We start from the raw sequence: 24,724 nt of genomic DNA, 5'->3' as shown, positions 1-24,724 counted from the left end.
GTAATCTAATTTGTCTAATGACATTCAAGTTCAAAGGGCAGTGGTATTTGTTACTGTTCTTGGATTCTTTCTAGTACAGAGCATTAGGATTGCTCCAGTATTTACAACATTTTGAAGATGAGATCTACACAATCTTGTATGTTTCTTCCATGAGACTTCATATGAGCACAGATCATGGAGGACACAGGATGGTGAGATCAGGAGTGCAGGATTTGTTTCCTTTTGCTTCCTTCACATTTGCCAGTCTGGCTCATCGTTAAGATGTTGCGACTCAAAACATGATGCAGCGTGGTAGGCGAGTTGTTGCTTTGCTGAATGATTGGCAGCTTCCCCTCATAATGTCATGCTGCTCCTCAAGGAGAGCTTCAGTGTTATTTGGAAGCATTTTCTTTGTCCCTCCCTGAACACTGGCCATCTGAGAATGGGGAAAGCAGCACCTAGCAGGAGAATCACTTTTTGATTTTTCCGAACGCTATGTTCAGTCCATCCTACCTGATTTTTCCAAAGTTTTGCCTGAATGCTTGTGCAGCTGGTTTCACATAGGGTAGTATTTGATGGACAGTACTTTTGTTTAATCCAGGGCATACAATGGAGGAATTGATGATTGGTAAATCTAAAAACCTAGTGACACCTGGGCGGCATGGTGGCTCAGTGGTTAGCACTGCTGCCTCACAGCGCCAGGGACCCAGGTTCGATTCCAGCCTTGGGTGGCTGTCTGTATGGAGTTTGCACATTCTCCCCATGTCTGTGTCGGTTTCCTCTGGGTGCTCCGGTTTTCTCCCACAGGTCAGGTGAATTGGCCATGCTAAATTGTAGTGTTCGGTGCATTAGTCAGAGGGAAATGGGTCTGGGTGGGCTACGCTTTGGAGGGTCGGTGTGGACTTGTTGGGCCGAAGGACCTGTTTCCACTCTGTAGGGAATCAAATCTAATCTTACTATGATCTCCTCATGAATATCCTGACCACTTACCTTAATACAATGAGCCAGTCCCTCAGGACCTTCTGCCACCTAAAGCTTCACTCCTACCTGCCAGCTACTAAGTTCTGGCAAGGCATGCCTCATAATGCATGTCGGGAAGGGAGCAAATATAGCCTTTAGACACTGTCCACATAAAACCCCAGCTCAGGCTAAACCCAAGATAAAGCACTTGAAAACATTGGAACACTTAATTCTGATTATTAATGCTAAATGCAGAAATGGTTTAGTTCCGTGTTATTAACATTTCACACCCAATAAACACAATCAAATCAAGAGAATAGCAAGGGAAAACAGTCTGTTTGAACTTTTACAACATGGTTTAATGATGTTAAGATATTTTCTGAAATTTTTGACATGTTAATTCAAATGTTTGCTGCTGCATTTGAAAAGCTTAAAACAGAGGAATAGAAGTAATTTTGAGCATAATCTTTTGGAAATAACCTCACCAAGCTTGGAATCATTGATGGCATTTTATCAAGGCTGACTTGATCTAAATGCTGAAAGGTGTGCATAATGTACCTGTGAAAAGATTATGCGATCTGAGAATTTAGCCTACAGCCGACAAGCTTGACTTAGGACAAGCTGTTTAATGAATCATAACAGATGTGCACTGCAGACCTTCATACAAACAGTTGAAATTAGACTGAAAACCTTATTTATAAAGTTGTTGGGGTAATGGGCTAGATACAACATTCCCCAGCCAGCCGGGTTTTTGCTGTGGGATGTGTTACAATTGGTCGGTTGGCTTTCCCACCGTTTTCTCATCCCCCTCCCCACACCTCACCAAGATCACTAGGATCACTGGGTGCGGGGGCAAAATCAGTGGCACACCCACATTATGTCAGTTAACAATTAATGGATAATTCAACTTATGGGAGTGGCCAGCTCATTATTCTGGAGTTGTGTGTTTGATGGGATGGAATGGAAGAGTATGGGTGGTTAACTTCATTGTGTACACCGGAGGCATCCCCTAGTAGACAATACTGTACCCTCATATCCTTTCTCCCTGCCTGCACTGCAAAATCTACCAGGCCAGCCTCCTGCTTCCCCCTTCCGAACATGCCCAATCCAATATGGCTGACTTACCTTGGTCCAAGACTCATAGTTGCCCTCCGCACAGATCTGCCTGTATTCCTGTCACTGCCACCAACAAGTACTGACCTGCAACTGCTGCTGGCGAATCACAGTAAGGTTGAATTCTTATTTTATTCATTCATGGGATGAGGGTATCACTGGCTGGGCCAGCATTTATTGCTCGTCCCTAGTTGGCCAGTGGACAGTTACGTGTCAACCACATTGCTGTGGGCCTGGACTCACACATAGGCCAGATCAAGTAAGGATAGCAGATTGCTTCCCTAAAGAACAGATGGGTTTATCTAACAATCGGCAGTGGGTTCATGGTCATCATTAGATCTGAATTACAGACATTTATTACCAGACATGGTTTACAAGCCAAACTTATAGCCAAGTGGAGTTTTTTGGGGGGAGGGGTCACCGTCCCCACCCTGTGCCCTGCTAAAAGCAGCTATTTCATTGAAAAAGATCCTCTCAAAGTAAAATTAAAGCAGCTGATCATGAACCCCTTTGGATACAACAATTCATATGCAATTTAGTTATTGGGAATAACTGTCAATCAAGAATTCAGCTGATGAGAGTTGAATAACATAGTTTTGATTTGTGAATAAAATTCTGAAGCTATAAAACCATACCTAGATGAAAGATTGTTTGCCAGGACATGTCCAATCTAACAGACAAGACTATATCACAGGCAGGAATTAGGGTATGTGTAAAGAACTCCCACTTGGGTGAGAGAAAAGATCAGTAACAATTAGAATGTTATATAAACAGCACAGCCACCAGCTTCAGCTTGGTGAGACACTGTTAGGAGCTCGTGCAGTCTAAGATACTAAACACAAGAATAGAATCTGCTACATCTTAAAGTGCTCCCAGGACAGTGCACGTCTATCTCTCTCAAATGCAAAACAAGTCAAATCAGTTTGAATAGGACTGCCCAGAATGATCTCCATCTGATGTTTTACTGTTGAACAATTCTATAAAATTAATAATGTTATTTATAGAAACATACTAAAGCTTTTTTAAAGCAACTCGAACCTGAATCATAAGGAAGTTATTTGTCGGAGTAACAATCCTTTGGTGTGACTGGGAAATTGCTCACTGTTGTCTCTCAGGCAACAGATGTCACTACTTCAATCGACTGTGTTTGAAATTGCCCTGGTGGGAGACACCTACTCCAGAGATGTCCTTGAAAACCAATTGTTTCAGAAAGCTGTTGACAGCAGTGCAGAATAGTAAATGCAGCATCCCAAACCAAGAATAAACCCACAGCAGCAGTGTGGTCCAACAAGCTCAAGGATTATCCTCATTGAAGTTAGTCCTAAATCCGCGAATGCACTGTTCATGCTTTAGCATTTACGAGTAAGTCCTTGTGGCCATGATGGATCTTATAGAGCTCTATGTGAAATAAAGCATCTGACTTTCTTGAACTAGAAAGTGGAAAGACGTGCTGACTCAGCAGGATATCCGGCTGATTCCTGGATAAGGCACGGAGATCAAGGCCGGTTACATCATGTGGAAGCAAAGCACTCTGGATGCTGGAAATCTGGGGTGACCATGGAAAATACCAGAGACACAAAGAAGATCTGGCAACATCTGAGAGAGAAAAATTATTTGAAAATTACAATTCTGTTTCCAGGTGAGACCTTGAAATGGCACTGATATAGTTATTGGTGTACTGGAAAGTCAGAGTTAGGATAGATTGAGAGTTTTGGGTCGGTGTGTCAAGTTGCAATGAAACAAGGAGCATTTTATATTCTCCACAAAAGGATAGCCATAGTGAAGACACATGTGGGTATCTGTAGCAAAGGGTGTTGGTGGATAGGGATTGTTTGGGTCAGTGGAAAATAGAATTATAGAGACATTTGTGATGGTTCAGGCCAGCGAACTGGAATTGTTGAAATGACACAGAGCATGACGAAAAGCAGAAATTAAAGTGGGAAGAGACTGCATAGGTGGAGAAGTCAATGCAGGAAGAAATTAGTTCTGTCAGACAGGTGCAGGCTGGAACAATGAGTACAGCAGGTCAGTGTGGACTTTGGGAAGGACAGGGCTGTTATGGATGTTGGGAAGGTGTTGGTGGGGGCAGTAGTGATTTCTCGAGGACATGAAGTCAGTGACATTCCTAGAAACAATGGCTTGGTATTCCATAAGGGTCATGGTCTAGGAGGAGATAAGAGGAAATGTTTGAGTGTTTTTGCTCAGACTTTGCAAGGTGGACATTAATATATTAGACAGCAGAACCCTTGTCAATGGACTTGATATTTATCAAACTTGATAATTATCATTAGACCTATCTCATCCTAATTTCCTCTGTGATCACTCACTGCAGTTTGTAATCCCTGCTCAAGCCCATCATTTCCATTCGGAACCTCTCTTTTCCCTATTATTTCTGCCTCCAGTACTCTTTGCCCCTTTCCGTTTCCCTACCTTTTACCATTTCCTCCCTCCTTGGTGATTTTCACCTTCTTGCCCCATTCCTTCACTATTCTGCTACCTCCTGCTCTCCTGTTGCCAACCCAATGCTGACTCCATGCTGGTTAAGCCTAAAACTTGACTTTGTGTCTCAGCTGGTTCTGAAACATGACACACTCATTGCTTCCCTCTCAGGATCAACATGAACCTCAATGACCATCAATTAAACATCTGCATTTATTTGCATGATAAATAGGTTAATACTGGTTTCGACCTGATCCCTTTGGATCCTGACTGTTGTGGACTTTGTGAGATTACAGGCATGCCATTCAACCTATCAGTCCATGCTGATATTTATCTTCCATTCAAACTTCCTGCCATCTTCCCTGTATTAGGCCTGAGTATATTTAAGAATGCATTTGTTTCCACGATAAATGGATAGTGAGGACAGCTGAGAAGATCATTGGGGTCTCTCTTCCCTCCATTACAGACATTTTCATCACACGGTGCATTGGAAAGGCTAAGAACATTGTGGAAGATCCCACATAGCCTTCACTCAAACTCTTCTCCCTCCTGCCATCTGGCAGAAGATATCAGAGCATTCTGTCTCTCACCGCCAGACTGTGCAACTGTTTCTTCCATCAGGCTCCTTAATGCAGTATGATTGTTCTCTTTCCCATCTGAAATTTTTTTCAGTACTAATCTGGCTCATTTGCACATAGCGAATGATGCTTGCAGGTTTCCTTCACTCTTTGTGTTGAACTACTAAAGGTACGTGGCTCCTTCTGAACCCGAGAATTCCTGAGCTCTGACTCCAGCACAAAGCCAGGATAAAGTGAAGACTGCAGATGCTGGAGATCAGGGTCGAAAAGTGTGGCGTTGGAAAAGCACAGCAGGTCAGGCAGCATCCGAGGAGCAGGAGAATTGACGTTTCCGGCATAAGTCCTTCATCCAACACATAGCTGCTAACTAACTCTCAGATCATCCTCCTTAGTACCAACACTTCAGAGATATCCAACTGCTCTTGACCTTGAATGCAATCTCTAACACAATGCAGTTGAGCTCTCTTTCAGCACTGTAGCTGCACAGTTTTTTTTTGCTTCTGTCTTTATTTGTCTTCTTCTCCAATTATCTGTGAGCTCAGAAAAGATTTTCTCTAAACTGTTTTGAGTGACTTACTGAAAATGTTGCAGCAACCTGTCCCAGTTCCTAGGCAGTGTTTAATGTAACTAATATTTTAGAATATTCAAATATAGTAATGCTTTGGAACTACCTGCTCCCTGAATACTACAATATTGACAGCGTGTTGCTCCTGCATCACAAATCAAGGACAAGGACAACAAAGGAATTTGCCACATGACATCACAGCCATCTTTTCCCTTCTTCCACATATGCTTGTTCAGCTACTCCTTAACTGTCTGTATACCATACACATCAACTACTGCCGGACATTCTCATGACTCTTTATTTCCAGATGTTTTTCCTCATTTTCCTATTGGTGACTGGCTTTATTCAATATTCTATGCATTGAGTAATTTGATTCATCATTGCTATACAGACCTTAAAACCTCAAAGCGCTAGCACCATTACTTTCACCAAACACATATGACTGTGCTCCCTGGTTAACTGCACTCATAACGTTCATTCTACCATATTCATGGCATGCTTTCTATCAAACCCAAGAATACAGTCTGGAAAACAAACAATGCTCTGACTACTGATTTCACAATACACTGCACCTTCAGACTATTGATTTCAAAGATGGCACAGTGCTCAAAATCCAAGTCCAGAAAAGGCCTGGTGCTCTAACTAATGATCTTTAAAGAACCTATAATGTTCCACGATAGCATTAAGAACATTCACAATGCTCTGCCTGCTGAGTTCCGCTAAGAAGGACTAAGGTTCGGAGGGATTTCAAAATGAGGAGGATAGTTTTAAGATTGAGTGTTGCTGGACCAGGAGTAACTGGAGGTCATTGAAAATAGGGGTGACAGATTAATCGGACTCCCTATGTGTTATCATAAATACTACAGGCATTGAAATTATGTCTGATTAATTGAGGGTGAAGGATGGTAGGTCAAGCAAGGGAACATTGGAATTGTGCAGTTTAGCAAGTGTCATGACAGACTAGAACCTGGAATTCTTTGAGAAAGTAAAGAGGACCTGGCTGTAGGTTTGCTCACTGAGCTGGAACATTTTTTTTCAGACATTTCATCACCCTGCTAGGTAACATCAGTAGGCCTGCAGATAAAGCATAGACACATAAATAGAAAGCGAGCCATGCCACCGGTGCTTCATCAGAGGGCCCACTGATGATGTTCACTGACATAGTGATGAAATATCTGAAAATCAACCTTCCAGCTCAGTGAGCAAACTTACATCCAGAAACTCGCCCTGAGCTACAAATCTTCTCAAAACATGCTAAGATTAAGAGCAAGTCAGACAATGGAGAGCTGGTGGATGTGATGTATTTGGAAAAAGAGCGAGATGATGTGTTTTGGTTGAAGAAACATGGAAAGTCAATACAAGCTCAATGGTACAAATTTGCGAGGAATATGGGAAAAGAGAGACTTCGGGATTTAAGTGTATGATTGTCTGAAGATGGAGAGGCAGGTTGAAAGGTTATAGGATCCTTGGGTTTATAAATAGAGACATGCAATATAAAAGCAAGGAAGTATTGCTGCACCTCTACAAATCATTGGTCAGACCACATTTGGAGTATTGGGTTAGACCAGTTCCCAAAGAACATCACCTTTCTCTTGTCTTGATTTATCTTGGCTCCCGAAACCAGTTCAAACTGGTCACAGGTGCTTGAGAGTCTGTGCACTGACAGCGGATCTGAGCAGAAAACAGTGACAGTATCCATGTAGAGGGAGGTCTTGGTGGATGTGTACTCTGAAGCATTGAGGTTCCGGAAACTACAGTAAGTGGATCAGAGATGTGCCATGATTCAACTTACACCAGACAGCACATTTCCGTGGCAAATCACAAGTGCCCTTACAAATACACTTATCCAAGCAATGTACATCACAACTCCACTGTGCCTTTGTGTTATTGACTTTGCTCTGTCAGTGCAAATTCCAACATACATTAAGTCCAAGGTTCCATTTTCAATGATGAAGTTGTCAAGCGAGTAGAAAAATCTCCTCAGCTGTGGTGGAATGAGGGAGTAGCTTGGAAAACAAAATGTCCTCTTACATTAAGCCTTTATAAGTATACCACGTGTCAACCAACAGACAAGCCACGTTTGCCACATCTGCAGATTTACCAGGTTGCAGAGCAACATGACTGCATCAAATTATCATGCTCACTCTATCAGGATGTCACTGGCCTGATGATGTAAAAGTGATGGTGTTGTTCGACAATAGTACAATTTGAGTGATCTTTCTAACTTTTTCCAACCTATAGCCCCCATCATGTCTGCAGCTGCAGACTGAATCTTGGCTTGTTAGATCTTAATTTTGTTTCTTCTAAACTGTGGAGGTCGGACACTGAATATACAAAACACTGACAGTGTACTTTTGATGCAAAATCTCAAACAGTTACTGAATAAAAGGAAAAGCATGAACTGTATCACACCAGATAGCAAGGTTGTAAAAACTTTAAAATCAAACACCAGAAAAACATTTGCCTTCACACTCTTCCTTTTATCCCAGCTTATTCTCAGAATTGCACAAATGTCATTGATGAGTCACCACTATTTTTCCTCTCAGACTTTGCATTCAGACTGGCACAGCTAGAACTAACACCTTTCTTGCAAATTTCTGCATATTCACTTGATCCGATTCCTCGAGCTGTATCCCTCCCCAAGACATCTAAAAAACTTCAAACTAAATTCACTATCAACTTCAGAGCAAACTTATCATTCCAAGAACCAATTTCAGGAGTTTTCTGCTCATTAGAGAGCTGAGGACTTTAGCTTCCTCTCTCTTGCTTAGACTTGCATGTAGACTATTTTCTGAATTGTTTTGACTCTCTCTATGACTAGACCCCTGTCTCTAGGCAATACCCCATTTCTTTTCCCCTTTTTTTAATATAATGCACTGAACTGTTAACCTTCAGCAATTCAAGTCAAGCTTATCAAGCTATTAAATAACAGGATTCCAGACTCTTCAGCACCTATGCCTACACAAACATTTTCAGTTGAAACTAAACTATATCTCTTCCTTCTCACGTTGTCTTTAATAAAGTAGAAATATTATAAATGAGAAAGCTCTCATTGGGGGAAACAGTTTGACTCCATGTTGTATGGCTTGCTGGGCGCAAACAGTGCAGCTAATATTTTTCTGCATTCACTGTGCTCGCAGTTGGCACATTTAAAATTAGTTTAAATCCATTGGTTGCATTTTTTTAGACATATATGAAGATAACAGTTACAAAATCTTGAGCAGTGTGCTGTAAAACATTTGCTGGTTAATAGATAACCAAATAAATAAGAGTAAAGTGCAGCTATGGCTCATTTAACGCTCCTGACATCCCCTTAAAAAACTGTGTGTTAGATGAAAATGTGCCAAATTAAGATCACTTTTCAATAACAAGGCACAGCAGAGTGTATTACATTCCTGACCCCTGAATTGTGCATTGAAAATGCATTTGTTGCCTACAATATGTTTACCTAATGGGCCCAAAAACATTTTTATGAACTCTTATTAAGTTACTGACACTTCCTACTTATTGCTAGTTTGCCATTTCTTATCTCCCACTAACTGTTTCTTGCCTTCAGCATCCCATTCTTAATGGTTGCATTTGCTGCTTCCTTCCTTTGACCCATCTCCTCACCGCTGCTCTCATGGTCTGGCTATCCATGTTAATTCAGTGTTGTATCCATTTTCAGACCTTGCTGAAGAATACAATGGTCACTTTCTTGATGGAGTGATTGGAGACTGGTTGGGAGATGTGAAGCCTTCAGTGGGCCAATGGACTGAGCTAGAAATGTTAAACTTCAGGGCCACATGACATTCAGAACACTGCAATTGGGTGACCACCAGTGCAACAAAGGTCATATGGCTTCATAGCAGACACAGCCTTGGTTTCACAGTTCATTCAAAAGTCTTCTGTTGCATTGGAATGTGAGTTCTGGTCAGGAAGTGAATCTTGAATGCTGATTCAGAGGAAACACTGCTGCCAACTAAAGCAAACAGCCACTATCTTCAAGAAAAGCACCTTTCAGAGCGACACAGTTTGAGAGATACATTAGTCCTCACTTTGACTTCATTTAATCCCCTCAAGCACTTCCTTATAAATAACCTTACATGATATTGATTCAATTATAATGCAACCAAGATATTAGGTCTTGAATCAAGCACCGAAGGAAACTAATGTTCTTTACTGCTTCAGGTAAAATGTAAAGTTTAAATAATGCAACATTTGGGATTCTCTGGAGCTTTAAATCATGAAACAGGTATTTAAAAAACATCAAAAGAAAAGCCCTATAGATGTTATATTGACTCAAGGCAAGTAAATAATATTCTTTTCAACATGAATATTTATCAACTATTGTGAAAAACCAAATATATCTCAGATGAACTCTGGCTCCTGTCATTGAAGAAGTTTTTTTCTATGATGGAAAATAGAAGCAAGAGAAGGCCATTCAGCCCATCAAACCCCCCCCTGCTCCTCCACCATTCAACATTCCTGATAAAGGGCTTTTGCCCAAAACATCGACGGATTCTTGATGAAGGGCTTTTGCCTGAAACGTTGATTCTCCTGCTCCTCGGATGCTGCCTGACCTGCTGTGCTTTTCCAGCACCACACTCTTGACTCTAATCTCCAGCATCTGTAGTTCTCACTTTCACCCATTCAACATGATCACATTTATCCTCAATTGCAGCGCTATGTGGCTGCTATCCCCATACTATCCTTGACAGCTTCAGAAATGTATTTCTTTCTGGGTATCTGCAGTGAGCTGGCCTCCACAACCATTTGTGGTAAAGAATTCCACCAGCTCACCATCCTCAGAGAAAAGAAATATTTCCTCATCTTGATCAAAATATGCATTCTGAACCCAAAACCCTTTGCCTCTGGACACGGTATGCTCCCTGCCCTCAGTTTGCCCAGCCCTGTCAGAAATATCAATGCTTCAATGAGACCCTCTCTCAATTCTGTTAAATCCCAGTGAGTCCTAATCCAGTCAACATACAATCTCTCATCATACAACAACAGCAAACCCAGGAACTGGGCCAGTGAACATTTGCTGCTCCCCCCAGTATGGCAAGGATTTCTTTTGTTAGGGAGGGAATGGAATTGAATTAGCTTTATTGTCACATGTACTGAAATGCATACATTGTGAAGTTTATAAATCACCACTTACAATGCCACCTGAGGTCCAGAGTACCGAGACACAATCCTTTGTAACAAAATAGAAAAATGAAGAAAATGTTACACTACCACGATACACTGTATGGCCATAGGTCAGAAAACAAAAGAAGCAGAGTTAAAAGACAAATGTCACAAGATCCTCCCAAAGCTCTCTGCAGCAGACCAGCACAGGGGGCCTCCATGTGGTCTGACTGCTGGCTCCCACAATTCTCTGTGCTGGGCTGGAACGCACACACCCCGCACTGGGACACTGCTATCGCACACCCTGCACTGAGACACTGCGATCGCACACCCCACACTGGGACACTGCGATCGCACACCCCACACTGGGACACTGCTATCATACACTCCGCACTGGGACATTGCTATCGCACACTCCGCACTGGGACATTGCTATCGCACACTCCGCACTGGGACACTGCTATCGCACACCCTGCACTGAGACACTGCTATCGCACACCCCACACTGGGACACTGCTATCGCACACTCCGCACTGGGACATTGCTATCGCACACTCCGTACTGGGACACTGCTATTGCACACCCCACACCGGGACACTGCTATCGCACACCCCGCACTGGGACACTGCTATCGCACACCCCACACTGGGACACTGCTTTCGCACACCCCGTACTGGGACACTGCTATCGCACACCCCGCACTGGAACACTGCTATCGCACACCCCGCACTGGGACACTGCTATCGCACACCCCGCACTGAGACACTGCTATCATACACTCCGCACTGGGAAACTGCTGCCACGCCCCGCACTGAACCACTGCTGCCACGCCCCGCACCGGGACACTGCTATCGCACACTCCGCACTGGGACACTGCTGCCACGCCCCGCACTGAACCACTGCTGCCACGCCCCGCACTGGGACACTGCTATCGCACACCCCACACTGGGACACTGCTGCCACGCCCCACACTGGGACACTGCTATCGCACACCCCACACTGGGACACTGCGATCGCACACCCCGCACCGGAACACTGCGGCCACACCGCGCACTGGGACACTGCTATCGCACACCCCGCACTGGGACACTGCTATCGCACACCCCGCACTGGGACACTGCTGCCACACCCCGCACTGGGACACTGCTGCCACACCCCGCACTGGGACACTGCTGCCACACACCGCACTGGGACACTGCTATCGCACACCCCACACTGGGACACTGCTGTTGCACACTCCGCACTGGGACACTGCTATCGCACACTCCGCACTGGGACACTGCTATCGCACACTCCGCACTGGGACACTGCTATCGCACACCCCGCACTGGGACACTGCTATCGCACACTCCGCACTGGGACACTGCTATCGCACACCCCGCACTGGGACACTGCTGCCACACCCCACACTGGGACACTGCTATCGCACACCCCACATTGGGACACTGCTGTTGCACACTCCGCACTGGGACACTGCTATCGCACACCCCGCACTGGGACACTGCTATCGCACACCCCGCACTGGGACACTGCTATCGCACACCCCGCACCGGGACACTGCTATCGCACACCCCGCACTGGGACACTGCTGTTGCACACTCCGCACTGGGACACTGCTATCGCACACTCCGCACTGGGACACTGCTATCGCACACCCCGCACTGGGACACTGCTATCGCACACTCCGCACTGGGACACTGCTATCGCACACCCCGCACTGGGACACTGCTATCGCACATCCCGCACTGGAACATTGCTATCGCACACCCCGCACTGGGACACTGCTATCGCACACCCCGCACTGGGACACTGCTATCGCACACCCCGCACTGGGACACTGCTATCGCACACCCCGCACTGGGACACTGCTATCGCACACTCCGCACTGGGACACTGCTATCGCACACCCCGCACTGGGACACTGCTGCCACGCCCCACACTGGGACACTGCTATCGCACACCACGCACCGGAACAATGCGGTCATGCCCCGCACTGGGACACTGCTATCGCACACTCCGCACTGGGACACTGCTATCGCACACCCCGCACTGGGACGCTGCTGCCACGCCCCGCACCGGGATGCTGCTGCCATGCCCCGCACCGGGACACTGCTATTGCACACCCCGTACCGGGACACTGCTGCCACGCCCCGCACTGGGACACTGCTATCGCTCACCCCGCACTGGAACATTGCTATCGCACACCCCGCACTGGGACACTGCTGTTGCACACTCCGCACTGGGACACTGCTATCGCACACTCTGCACTGGGACACTGCTATCGCACACCCCGCACTGGGACACTGCTATCGCACACTCTCTTTTTGGGACACTGCTATCGCACACCCCGCACTGGGACACTGCTATCGCACACTCCGCACTGGGACACTGCTATCGCACACCCCGCACTGGGACACTGCTATCGCACACTCTGCACTGGGACACTGCTATCGCACACCCCACACTGGGACACTGCTATCGCACACCCCGCACTGGGACACTGCTACCGCACACTCCGCACTGGGACACTGCTATCGCACACCCCGCACTGGGACACTGCTGCCACGCCCCGCACTGGAACACTGCTGCCACGCCCCGCACTGAACCACTGCTATCGCACACCCCGCACTGGAACACTGCTGCCACGCCCCGCACTGAACCACTGCTATCGCACACCCCGCACTGGGACACTGCTGCCACGCCCCGCACTGGGACACTGCTATCGCACACCCCGCACCGGGACACTGCTGTCGCACACTCCGCACTGGGACACTGCTATCGCACACCCCGCACTGGGACACTGCTATCGCACACTCCGCACTGGGACACTGTTATCGCACACCCCGCACTGGGACACTGCTGTTGCACACTCCGCACTGGGACACTGCTATCGCACACTCCGCACTGGGACACTGCTATCGCACACCCCGCACTGGGACACTGCTATCGCACACCCCGCACTGGGACACTGCTATCGCACACCCCGCACTGGGACACTGCTATCGCACACCCCGCACTGGAACATTGCTATCGCACACCCCGCACTGGGACACTGCTATCCCACACCCCGCACTGGGACACTGCTATCGCACACCCCGCACTGGGACACTGCTATCGCACACCCCGCACTGGGACACTGCTATCGCACACCCCGCACTGGGACACTGCTATCGCACACTCCGCACTGGGACACTGCTATCACACACCCCGCACTGGGACACTGCTGCCACGCCCCACACTGGGACACTGCTATCGCACACCACGCACCGGAACAATGCGGTCATGCCCCGCACTGGGACACTGCTATCGCACACTCCGCACTGGGACACTGCTATCGCACACCCCGCACTGGGACGCTGCTGCCACGCCCCGCACCGGGATGCTGCTGCCATGCCCCGCACCGGGACACTGCTATTGCACACCCCGTACCGGGACACTGCTGCCACGCCCCGCACTGGGACACTGCTATCGCTCACCCCGCACTGGAACATTGCTATCGCACACCCCGCACTGGGACACTGCTGTTGCACACTCCGCACTGGGACACTGCTATCGCACACCCCGCACTGGAACACTGCTATCGCACACCCCGCACCGGGACACTGCTATCGCACACTCCGCACTGGGACACTGCTATCGCACACCCCGCACTGGAACACTGCTGCCACGTCCCGCACTGAACCACTGCTATCGCACACTCCGCACTGGGACACTGCTATCGCACACTCCGCACTGGGACACTGCTGTCGCACACTCCGCACTGGGACACTGCTATCGCACACCCCGCACTGGGACACTGCTATCGCACACCCCGCACTGGGACACTGCTATCGCACACCCCGCACTGGGACACTGCTATCGCACACTCCGCACTGGGACACTGCTATCGCACACCCCACACTGGGACACTGCTATCGCACACTCCGCACTGGGACACTGCTATCGCACACCCCGCACTGGGACACTGCTATCGCACACCCCACACTGGGACACTGCTATCGCACACCCCACACTGGGACACTGCTATCGCACACTCCGCACTGGGACACTGCTGTCGCACACTCCGCACTGGGACACTGCTATCGCACACCCCGCACTGGGACACTGCTATCGCACACCCCGCACTGGGACACTGCTATCGCACACCCCGCACTGGGACACTGCTATCGCACACTCCGCACTGGGACACTGCTATCGCACACCCCGCACTGGGACACTGCTATCGCACACTCCGCACCGGGACACTGCTATCGCACACCCCGCACTGGGACACTGCTATCGCACACCCCGCACTGGGACACTGCTGCCACGCCCCGCACTGAACCACTGCTATCGCACACACCGCACTGGGACACTGCTGCCACGCCCCGCACTGTGACACTGCTATCGCACACCCCGTACCGGGACACTGCTGCCACGCCCCGCACCGGGACACTGTTATCGCACACCCCGCACTGGGACACTGCTATCGCACACCCCGCACTGGGACACTGCTGTCGCACACTCCGCACTGGGACACTGCTATCGCACACCCCGCACTGGGACACTGCTATCGCACACCCCGCACTGGGACACTGCTATCGCACACCCCGCACTGGGACACTGCTGTCGCACACTCCGCACTGGGACACTGCTGGCGCACACCCCGCACTGGGACACTGCTATCGCACACCCCGCACTGGGACACTGCTATCCCACACCCCGCACTGGGACACTGCTATCCCACACTCCGCACTGGGACACTGCTATTGCACACCCCGCACCGGGACACTGCTATCGCACACCCCGCACTGAGACACTGCTATCGCACACCCCGCACTGAGACACTGCTACCGCACACCCCGCACTGGGACACTGCTATCGCACACCCCGCACTGGGACACTGCTATCCCACATTCCGCACTGGGACACTGCTATTGCACACTCCTCACTGGGACACTGCTATCGCACACCCCGCAGTGGGACACTGCTGCCACGCCCCGCACTGGGACACTGCTATCGCACACCCCGCACTGGGACACTGCTATCGCACACCCCGCACTGGGACACTGCTATTGCACACTCCGCACCGGGACACTGCTATCGCACACCCCGCACTGGGACACTGCTATCGCACACCCCGCACTGGGACACTGTTATCGCACACTCCGCACTGGGACACTGCTATCGCACACCCCGCACTGGGACACTGCTATCGCACACCCCGCACTGGGACACTGCTATCGCACGCCCCGCACCGGGACACTGTTATCGCACACCAAGCACTGGGACACTGCTATTGCACACCCCGTACCGGGACACTGCTGCCACGCCCCGCACTGGGACACTGCTATCGCACACCCCGCACTGAGACACTGCTATCGCACACTCCGCACTGGGACACTGCTATCGCACACTCCGCACTGGGACACTGCTATCGCACACCCCGCACTGGGACACTGCTATCGCACACCCCGCACTGGGACACTGCTATCGCACACTCCGCACTGGGACACTGTTATCGCACACCCCGCACTGGGACACTGCTATCGCACACTCCGCACTGGGACACTGCTATCGCACACCCCGCACTGGGACACTGCTATCGCACACTCCGCACTGGGACACTGCTATCGCACACCCCGCACTGGGACACTGCTTTCGCACACCCCGCACTGGGACACTGCTTTCGCACACCCCACACTGGGACACTGCTATCGCACAGTCCGCACTGGGACACTGCTATCGCACACCCCGCACTGGGACACTGCTATCGCACACCTCGCACTGGGACACTGCTATTGCACACCCCACACTGGGACACTGCTGCCACGCCCCGCACTGGGACACTGCTATCGCACACCCCGCACTGGGACACTGCTATCGCACACCTCGCACTGGGACACTGCTATTGCACACCCCGCACCGGGACACTGCTATCGCACACCCCGCACTGGGACACTGCTGCCACGCCCCGCACTGGGACACTGCTATCGCACACCCCGCACTGGGACACTGCTATCGCACACCCTGCACTGGGACACTGCGATCGCACACCCCACACTGGGACACTGCTATCGCACACCCCGCACTGGGACACTGCGATCGCACACCCCTTACCGGGACACTGCTATCGCACACCCCGCACTGGGACACTGCTATCGCACACTCCACATTGGGACACTGCTATCGCACACCCCGCACTGGGACACTGTTATCGCACACCCCACACTGGGACACTGCTATCGCACACCCCGCACTGGGACACTGCGATCGCACACCCCGTACCGGGACACTGCGATCGCACACCCCGCACTGGGACACTGCTATCACACATCCCGCACTGAGACACTGCTATCGCACACCCCACACTGGGACACTGTTATCGCACACCCCGTACCGGGACACTGCTATCGCACACCCCGCACTGGGACACTGCTATCGCACACCCCACACTGGGACACTGCTATCGCACACCCCACACTGGGACACTGCTATCCCACACCCCGCATCGGGACACTGCTGCCACGCCCCGCACTGGGACACTGCTATCGCACACTCCGCACCGGGACATTGCTATCGCACACCCCGCACCGGGACACTGCTGCCACGCCCCGCACTGTGACACTGCTATCGCACACCCCGCACTGGAACACTGCTATTGCACACTCCGCACCGGGACACTGCTATTGCACACCCCGCACTGGGACACTGCTGCCACGCCCCGCACTGGGATACTGCTATTGCACACCCCGCACTGGGACACTGCTATTGCACACCCCGCACTGGGACACTGCTATCGCACACCCCGCACCAGGACACTGCTATCGCACACCCTGCACTGAGACACTGCTATCACACATCCCGCACTGAGACACTGTTATCGCACACCCCGCACTGGGTCACTGCTATCACACATCCCGCACTGAGACACTGCTATCGCACACCCCGCACTGAGACACTGCTATCGCACACCCCGCACTGAGACACTGCTATCACACATCCCGCACTGAGACACTGCTATCGCACACCCCGCACTGAGACACTGCTATCACACATCCCGCACTGAGACACTGCTATCGCACACCCCGCACTGAGACACTGCTATCGCACACCCCGCACTGGGACACTGCGATCGCACACCCCTTACCGGGACACTGCTATCGCACACCCCGCACTGGGACACTGCTATCGCACACTCCACATTGGGACACTGCTATCGCACACCCCGCACTGGGACACTGTTATCGCACACCCCACACTGGGACACTGCTATCGCACACCCCGCACTGGGACACTGCGATCGCACACCCCGTACCGGGACACTGCGATCGCACACCCCGCACTGGGACACTGCTATCACACATCCCGCACTGAGACACTGCTATCGCACACCCCGCACTGAGACACTGCTATCGCACACCCCACACTGAGACACTGCTATCACACATCCCGCACTGAGACACTGTTATCGCACATCCCGCACTGAGACACTGCTATCGCACACCCCGCACTGAGACACTGCTATCACACATCCCGCACTGAGACACTGTTATCGCACATCCCGCACTGAGACACTGCTATCACACACCCCGCACCGGGACACTGCTATCGCACACCCCGCACTGAGACACTGCTATCGCACACCCCGCACTGAGACACTGCTATCACACACCCCACACTGAGACACTGCTATCACACACCCCGCACTGGGACACTGTTATCGCACACCCCGCACTGGGACACTGCTATCGCACACCCCGCACTGAGACACTGCTATCGCACACCCCGCACTGGGACACTGCTATCCCACACTCTGCACTGGGACACTGCTATCGCACACCCCGCACTGAGACACTGTTATCGCACACCCCGCACTGAGACACTGCTATCGCACACCCCGCACTGGGACACTGCTATCGCACACCCTGCACTGGGACACTGCTATCGCACACCCCACACTGGGACACTGCTATTGCACACCCCGCACTGAGACACTGCTATCGCACACCCTGCACTGGGACACTGCTATCGCACACCCCGTACTGGGACACTGCTATCGCACACCCCGCACTGAGACACTGCTATCGCACACCCCGCACCGGGACACTGCTGCCACGCCCTGCACCGGGACACTGCTGCCATGTCCTGCACCGGGACGCTGCTGCCACGCCCTGCACTGGGATGCTGCTGCCACGCCCTGCACCGGGACACTTCTGTCACGCCCCGCACTGGGACGCTGCTGCCGCGCCCTGCACCAGGACGCAGCTTCCACGCCCCGCACCGGGACACTGCTGCCACGCCCTGCACCAGGACGCAGCTTCCACGTCCTGCACCGGGACACTGCTGCCACGCCCTGCACCGGGACGCAGCTTCCACGTCCTACACCGGGACGCTGCTGCCACGCCCTGCACCAGGACGCAGCTTCCACGCCCCGCACCGGGACGCTGCTGCCACGCCCTGCACCGGGACGCTGCTGCCACGCCCTGCACCGGGACGCTGCTGCCACGCCCTGCACCGGGACGCTGCTGCCACGCCCCACACTGGGACACTGCTCCCCCACGCCCCACACTGGGACACTGCTCCCCCACGCCCCACACTGGGACACTGCTCCCCCACGCCCTGCACTGGGACACTGCTCCCGCACGCCCTGCACCGGGACACTGCTGCCACGCCCTGCACCGGGACACTGGTGCCACGCCCAGCACCGGGACACTTCTGCCACGCCCTGCACCGGGACGCTGCTGCCACGCCCTGCACCGGGACGCTGCTGCCACGCCCCACACCGGGACACTTCTGTCACGCCCCGCACTGGAACGCTGCTGCCACGCCCTGCACCGGGACACTTCTGTCACGCTCTGTACTGGGACGCTGCTACCACGCCCTGCACTGGGACACTTCTGTCACGCCCCGCACCGGGACACTTCTGTCACGCCCCGCACTGGAACGCTGCTGCCACGCCCTGCACCGGGACACTTCTGTCACGCTCTGTACTGGGACGCTGCTACCACGCCCTGCACTGGGACACTTCTGTCACGCCCCGCACCGGGACGCTGCTGCCATGCTCCTCACCGGGACACTGCTACCACGCATTACCCTGGGACACTGGATGCTGGTGTCCCCGCTCTGGCCGCTGGAATCTCCGCTGACCAATGATCCCGCTTCAGAGGCCAGGGCTGTGTGTCTGAGGATGAGAGGAGGGTGGAGATAGGGAGAAAAGAAACAAAAAAGAATGGGAGGATCCAACAATCTTCTCTGTCACAATCTTACCAGCTCCAGAAGACCAAAACTGGCCGGGATATACCAGATGTGGTCTCAGCAAGGCACTGTGCAGCTGAAGCAAGAGTTCCTTGCTGATGTTCTCTAACCTTCTTGCAATAAGACCAACAAACCATTTGCCTTCTAACTGCTTGCTTCGCCTTCATGCTTACTTATGGTGACCAATGCATAAGAACATCCAGGTCCCTCTGTGCATCACACTTTCCCAATCTGTCATCATTTAAATAATACCATTAAATGCCATTCTGCATTTCCTATTGAAGTGGCTTCAATTTTAAAGCTTGCTCTTAATCCAAAAGATATACTTCAACAGTCATTGCCCATTTCAAAAAGAAGACTGCTCTAATCTTCATATTATGAAGCAGTTACACTTAATAAAGGACTAATTATTAAAGGAAATCAGGAAATAGGTTATATATTAATTGCAACATTTGTCGTCACGTAACCTTTTTGATAACATTTCTTGGTGAAAATGGGGTCAACGGACATTGATACTCGACGAACAAACAACTCTACCATTCTGCCACCAGCATTGGCCCCAGGGTAAATAGCTGGACTTGCCAGTGTCAAATTTGGACTGAGCTAATGTTTCCAACAACTCAATAATGATACAGTATTTCTCAGCATAAATGTGCCTCTGTCTCTGGCTCGTAAATTTCCTCGATTATCTGCTGGGCAATATTGCGCTGGATGATAATATGCTTCTCAATGCTGTGTTTAATTTTTAATTCCCTTTTTAAACTTCCTCACCAAGAACATCTCTTGTTTACACCTCTACATCAATGTCATTGGTGCTGAAACGCAAATTAATAGCTAAGTCATCATCGGGTGATTGATTTGCTAAATATTTGCCTTACTGTGTGTTACCTGCGGCTTATTAGTGTGAAACCTGAATGTTGTCCAGGGGCCTGCTGCAGATGGCAACAGACTGCTCTGTTATCTGAGGAGGCACAAAGGAGACTGAATAATGAACATTGCACATGCAGCGGCCAGCTTCCCCATGTCAGCCTCAATGATGAGGGTCAGAGATGAAGCAGGCGCAGATGTGGTGGTAGTGTCCTACCTCCCAGCCAGGAGACTTGGGCTCAAGGCCTAGCTGTTCCAGAGTCATTTAATAGCACCTCTGAACAGATTCATTTAAAAAATGTCTACCCTGAGGAAATGAGCGTTCTTGTATTACTGTGATAGTGTCCCTACCTCTAAACCAGATGTCCACATTTGAGTCTCACCTGCTGTGACATAACATCTCTGAACAGGTTAATTGAAAATATCTGCTGGAGGAATTTGCTCTTGTGGTGCAGTGGTAGTATTCTTACCTTTGAGAGAAAAGGCCCGGGTTCATGCCCAACTACTCTAGAGGCGTGTAATAACATCTCTGACCAGGTTACTTAGATCTTGAGGAATTTAAACCACAATGCTCTGGATCTAGGATAATTGGTCTCTACAATTACAGCCTTTGTGGTGTGTACAACTCCAACTGGTGACCAGATTTCCGTGGACTCCAGCTTTGCTAAGGCTTCTTAATTCTGCCTCAACTCCTGGAGCAGTCACTTGGTGATGTATGATGCTGACTGACCCTGGCTTTTACCCAATTGAACAAACAAATTATTCCAGAAAGCTCTGTCAAGTTGGGGCAACAATGACTGGACTTGATTTGCTCTGCCTTTTGTGGACACAACATACCTAGGGAAATATTCCACTGATACCATTACTGTCATTGTACTGGTACAGAGTCAAGATTAGAGAGGTGCTGGAAAAGCACAGCAGGTCAGGCAGCATCTGAGGCAGTATCAGGAATGACTGATGAAGGGCGCTTGCCTGAAACATCGATTTTCCTGCTCCTTGGATGCTGCGCGACCTGCTGTGCTTTTCCAGCACCTCTCTAATCTCGACGTTGTATTGGAACAGCTTGACTCGAGGTTTGGTCAGTTTACTCAAGTCTTAGAGTCATATAGCATAAAAACAAACCCACCATGTAATTCTGAGGCATAAGTATTCAGTCCTACAACAATAATATTGTTGTGTTTCAGTCTTTGCTGTGCTCAGCTGGTTCAGCCATTTTGCTTTTAATGTTGCGTTCAGTGCATGAGCTGTCATGTTCTGTCCTCAGGAGGAATATAGGATGATTAGTTGACTTGGCATTTCTGACTGAGGATATTGTAAACACTTGTATTATCTCTTGCAATGCTTTCTGGACTCCTCTTTCATTCAGGATGTGGATATTCTCAGAGCTGCCTCTTCCTGTTAGGGACCGAATAGCCCAATACAGTTCACTGCTGGGTTCACCAGAGTATCAATGCTTTGATACTATTTGTTGTGGAATCTTTAATCCCTGCTTCTTCATTCCAACATGTTAGTAATCCAGTGTTTTAGCTTCACGTAACTGTTAGGCCTGCCTGGCATGGAATTCCAGATTCTGGGGCTGTTCATGATAACTTGAGGGATATGCTGAGTGATGAGGCGAGACTGTGATTGATCAAGCTACTGCTGATGGCCCATAACATCACAGGAAGTTGAGCTGTTGGATCTAATCTGAATCTGAATCTGAATCGATGGTGAAAATATGATGAGAAATCTGTCTATATTGCTGCTCTCACCACTTGCCACAGCCCAGTCTGCCAAGGGGGGGTGGGTAATTGGAACCATTACTCACTTTCCTAGCCCATGTTTTATGTAATTTCAAGAGAGTTTACCATTCAGAGTCAATGTTGAAGACGCCCAGCAGCATTGCATTCCATCTTTACCCCAGCAAGACAGGATACATTTAGGGGTTCTGAGGAACGCTGTGTACCTGTGTCACATTGCTTTTTGACCAGCATATAGGTGCAAGTCTGCAAACGGTAATGTGTGAAATACACACAGTCGATGAGGCAGGTGGCGTGACGACCACATCTAATGCCAAAGTCAGTATCCTGCTGTATTTTATTTTTGTTTGAATTTTGCACAGCTGTTGAACTGATTGAAGTGCGGATGGGCAAGACAGGTATGATAGGGTCAAGATGATTGGCTAATACCATTCTCTAATATCGTGCAAGCATCCAAATGTGATAGTTTTTAAAAGGATAATAAAACTAGATTGCAAGATATTGGAAGCTCTGGATAAACAGGGGCTCTTCCAGGTGTGGACCATATTTTCTTGAAGGTGTAAGTGCAGTTAGATCTAGGCATTGCAAAAGAGCAGCAGCATTTTGGTTTTGTACATAGGGTGTAGAGTGCAAGAACAAAGAAGCTGACAAACAGGAAATGTAATCATGATGAAGGTAAATCAATGCTGTAATAGATCACCAATTACACATTCCAGGTGCCACTAGAGATGGGATGCATATACCATTGACTCCATAGGATGACGATGCCAGGAAATGAAACTATTATGAGGAGATCAGGGAGATACTGAAGGAGTGAGAAACCATTAAAAAGAGAATGCAAATTCAATGCAAGTTTTAAAAATTATGGGGTGCTTTGCAAACAGACTGTCTCTTTGAAAGGAGTTGACATAAAGAATCAATTCAAACTTGTTGGAAAGAGCTGAGGATGTTTTTATATATGGAGAATAACTTCATTGAATGCTTTTACAATAAATAGCAGTTTGATATGGCAGAAGCCAACAAACCTTACAGGAAAGACCAAGAAATATCTTGAAGGACATTTTCCATTTTGCACCAGTCTTATATGGTGAGCTTGAAGACAGCAAAGCTCTGTAGAACCAATCAGCGTTCAGTCCACCATTAAGTCACATGGCCTTATGCACACAGCAATTATATCAGCCTCGGTGATGTTAGGTGGTCTGTCTGCCAGTAGGCAATAACTTCCAAGTAAGGACCTTATCCCATGGCAGTCACTGTTGAACTGTGGCAGGAAGGAGTCATGCTCATCAAAGCTGGAAGCTTCCTTGCTCAGACTGGTGGTGGTCAATGTGAGTCTCTCCTTAACAGGTCCTTTAGGTTCAATGGAGGCACCGCCCCCCCCCCCCACCATCCATCCCAAAGTTACCCTCACCACATAACCCATCAGCATCAAACCAGCTGCTACTCGCCATCCCACACCTCCCAATGTTACCAGTGCCTACCAGTTTAGCATAGAACATACAGCAGTACAGCACAGGAACAGGCCCTTCGGCCCACCGTTACTGTGCCGACCATGATGCTATTCAAAACTAATCCTATTTGCTTATGAATCCCTCTATTCTCTGACTGTTCATGTGTCTCTTGAACCTTTCTATCTTAAAGCTTCCATCACATCCTCTGACAGCATGTTCCAGGCACTTACCATGCTCTCTGTAAAAGAACTTGCCTTGCACAACTCCTTTACACTTTGTACCTCTCTCTCTCTAAACCTACACACCCTCATATTTGACATTTCCACCCAGGAAAGACTCCAACAATCTACCCTATGCATAACTCTCATAACTTTATATACTTCTGTCAGGTCTCTCCCAATCACCCCTCAGCCTCCGATCCTCTAGTGATTAGTTAGTACTTTGTCCAACCTCTCCTTATACCCAATGGGAACCAGCAAGACTCCTAGACATTTAACAAATCCCTAATTCAGCAGTGTAGATTTCAATTGTAACATTCTGGAGAACTATTAGTTTCTGATTGGCCAGGACCTCTGAGACGAGACTTCTAATTTCTGAAAAGCAACTCGTCACTGTCAGAATTTTCCAGAATTGGCCAGCACCATAGACATTTTGCATCCGGACAAGATCGGTCAGTCCTGAGCT

The 24,724-nt window shown here is 49.8% G+C and overlaps 1 long non-coding RNA gene across 3 annotated transcripts in view; it reads right to left on the bottom strand.

Annotated features, from left to right (window-relative positions):
* Positions 1-20,353, bottom strand: part of LOC122550452 (uncharacterized) — a 112,015-nt gene extending 91,662 nt beyond the window's left edge. For all 3 annotated transcript variants that reach the window (XR_015757384.1, XR_015757383.1, XR_015757385.1), the window contains exon 1: positions 19,996-20,353. This is a non-coding gene — a long non-coding RNA (uncharacterized LOC122550452). The remainder of the gene's footprint in view (positions 1-19,995) is intronic.
* Positions 20,354-24,724: the final 4,371 nt, after the last annotated feature.

The sequence above is a fragment of the Chiloscyllium plagiosum genome, unplaced genomic scaffold, assembly GCF_037043375.1.
Source record: "Chiloscyllium plagiosum isolate Xiang-an unplaced genomic scaffold, Cpla_swu_hap1 HiC_scaffold_6, whole genome shotgun sequence".
NCBI lineage: Eukaryota > Metazoa > Chordata > Chondrichthyes > Orectolobiformes > Hemiscylliidae > Chiloscyllium > Chiloscyllium plagiosum.
Note: the sequence above shows the minus strand (reverse complement) of the source record. Positions and strands in the feature narration are given on the sequence as shown.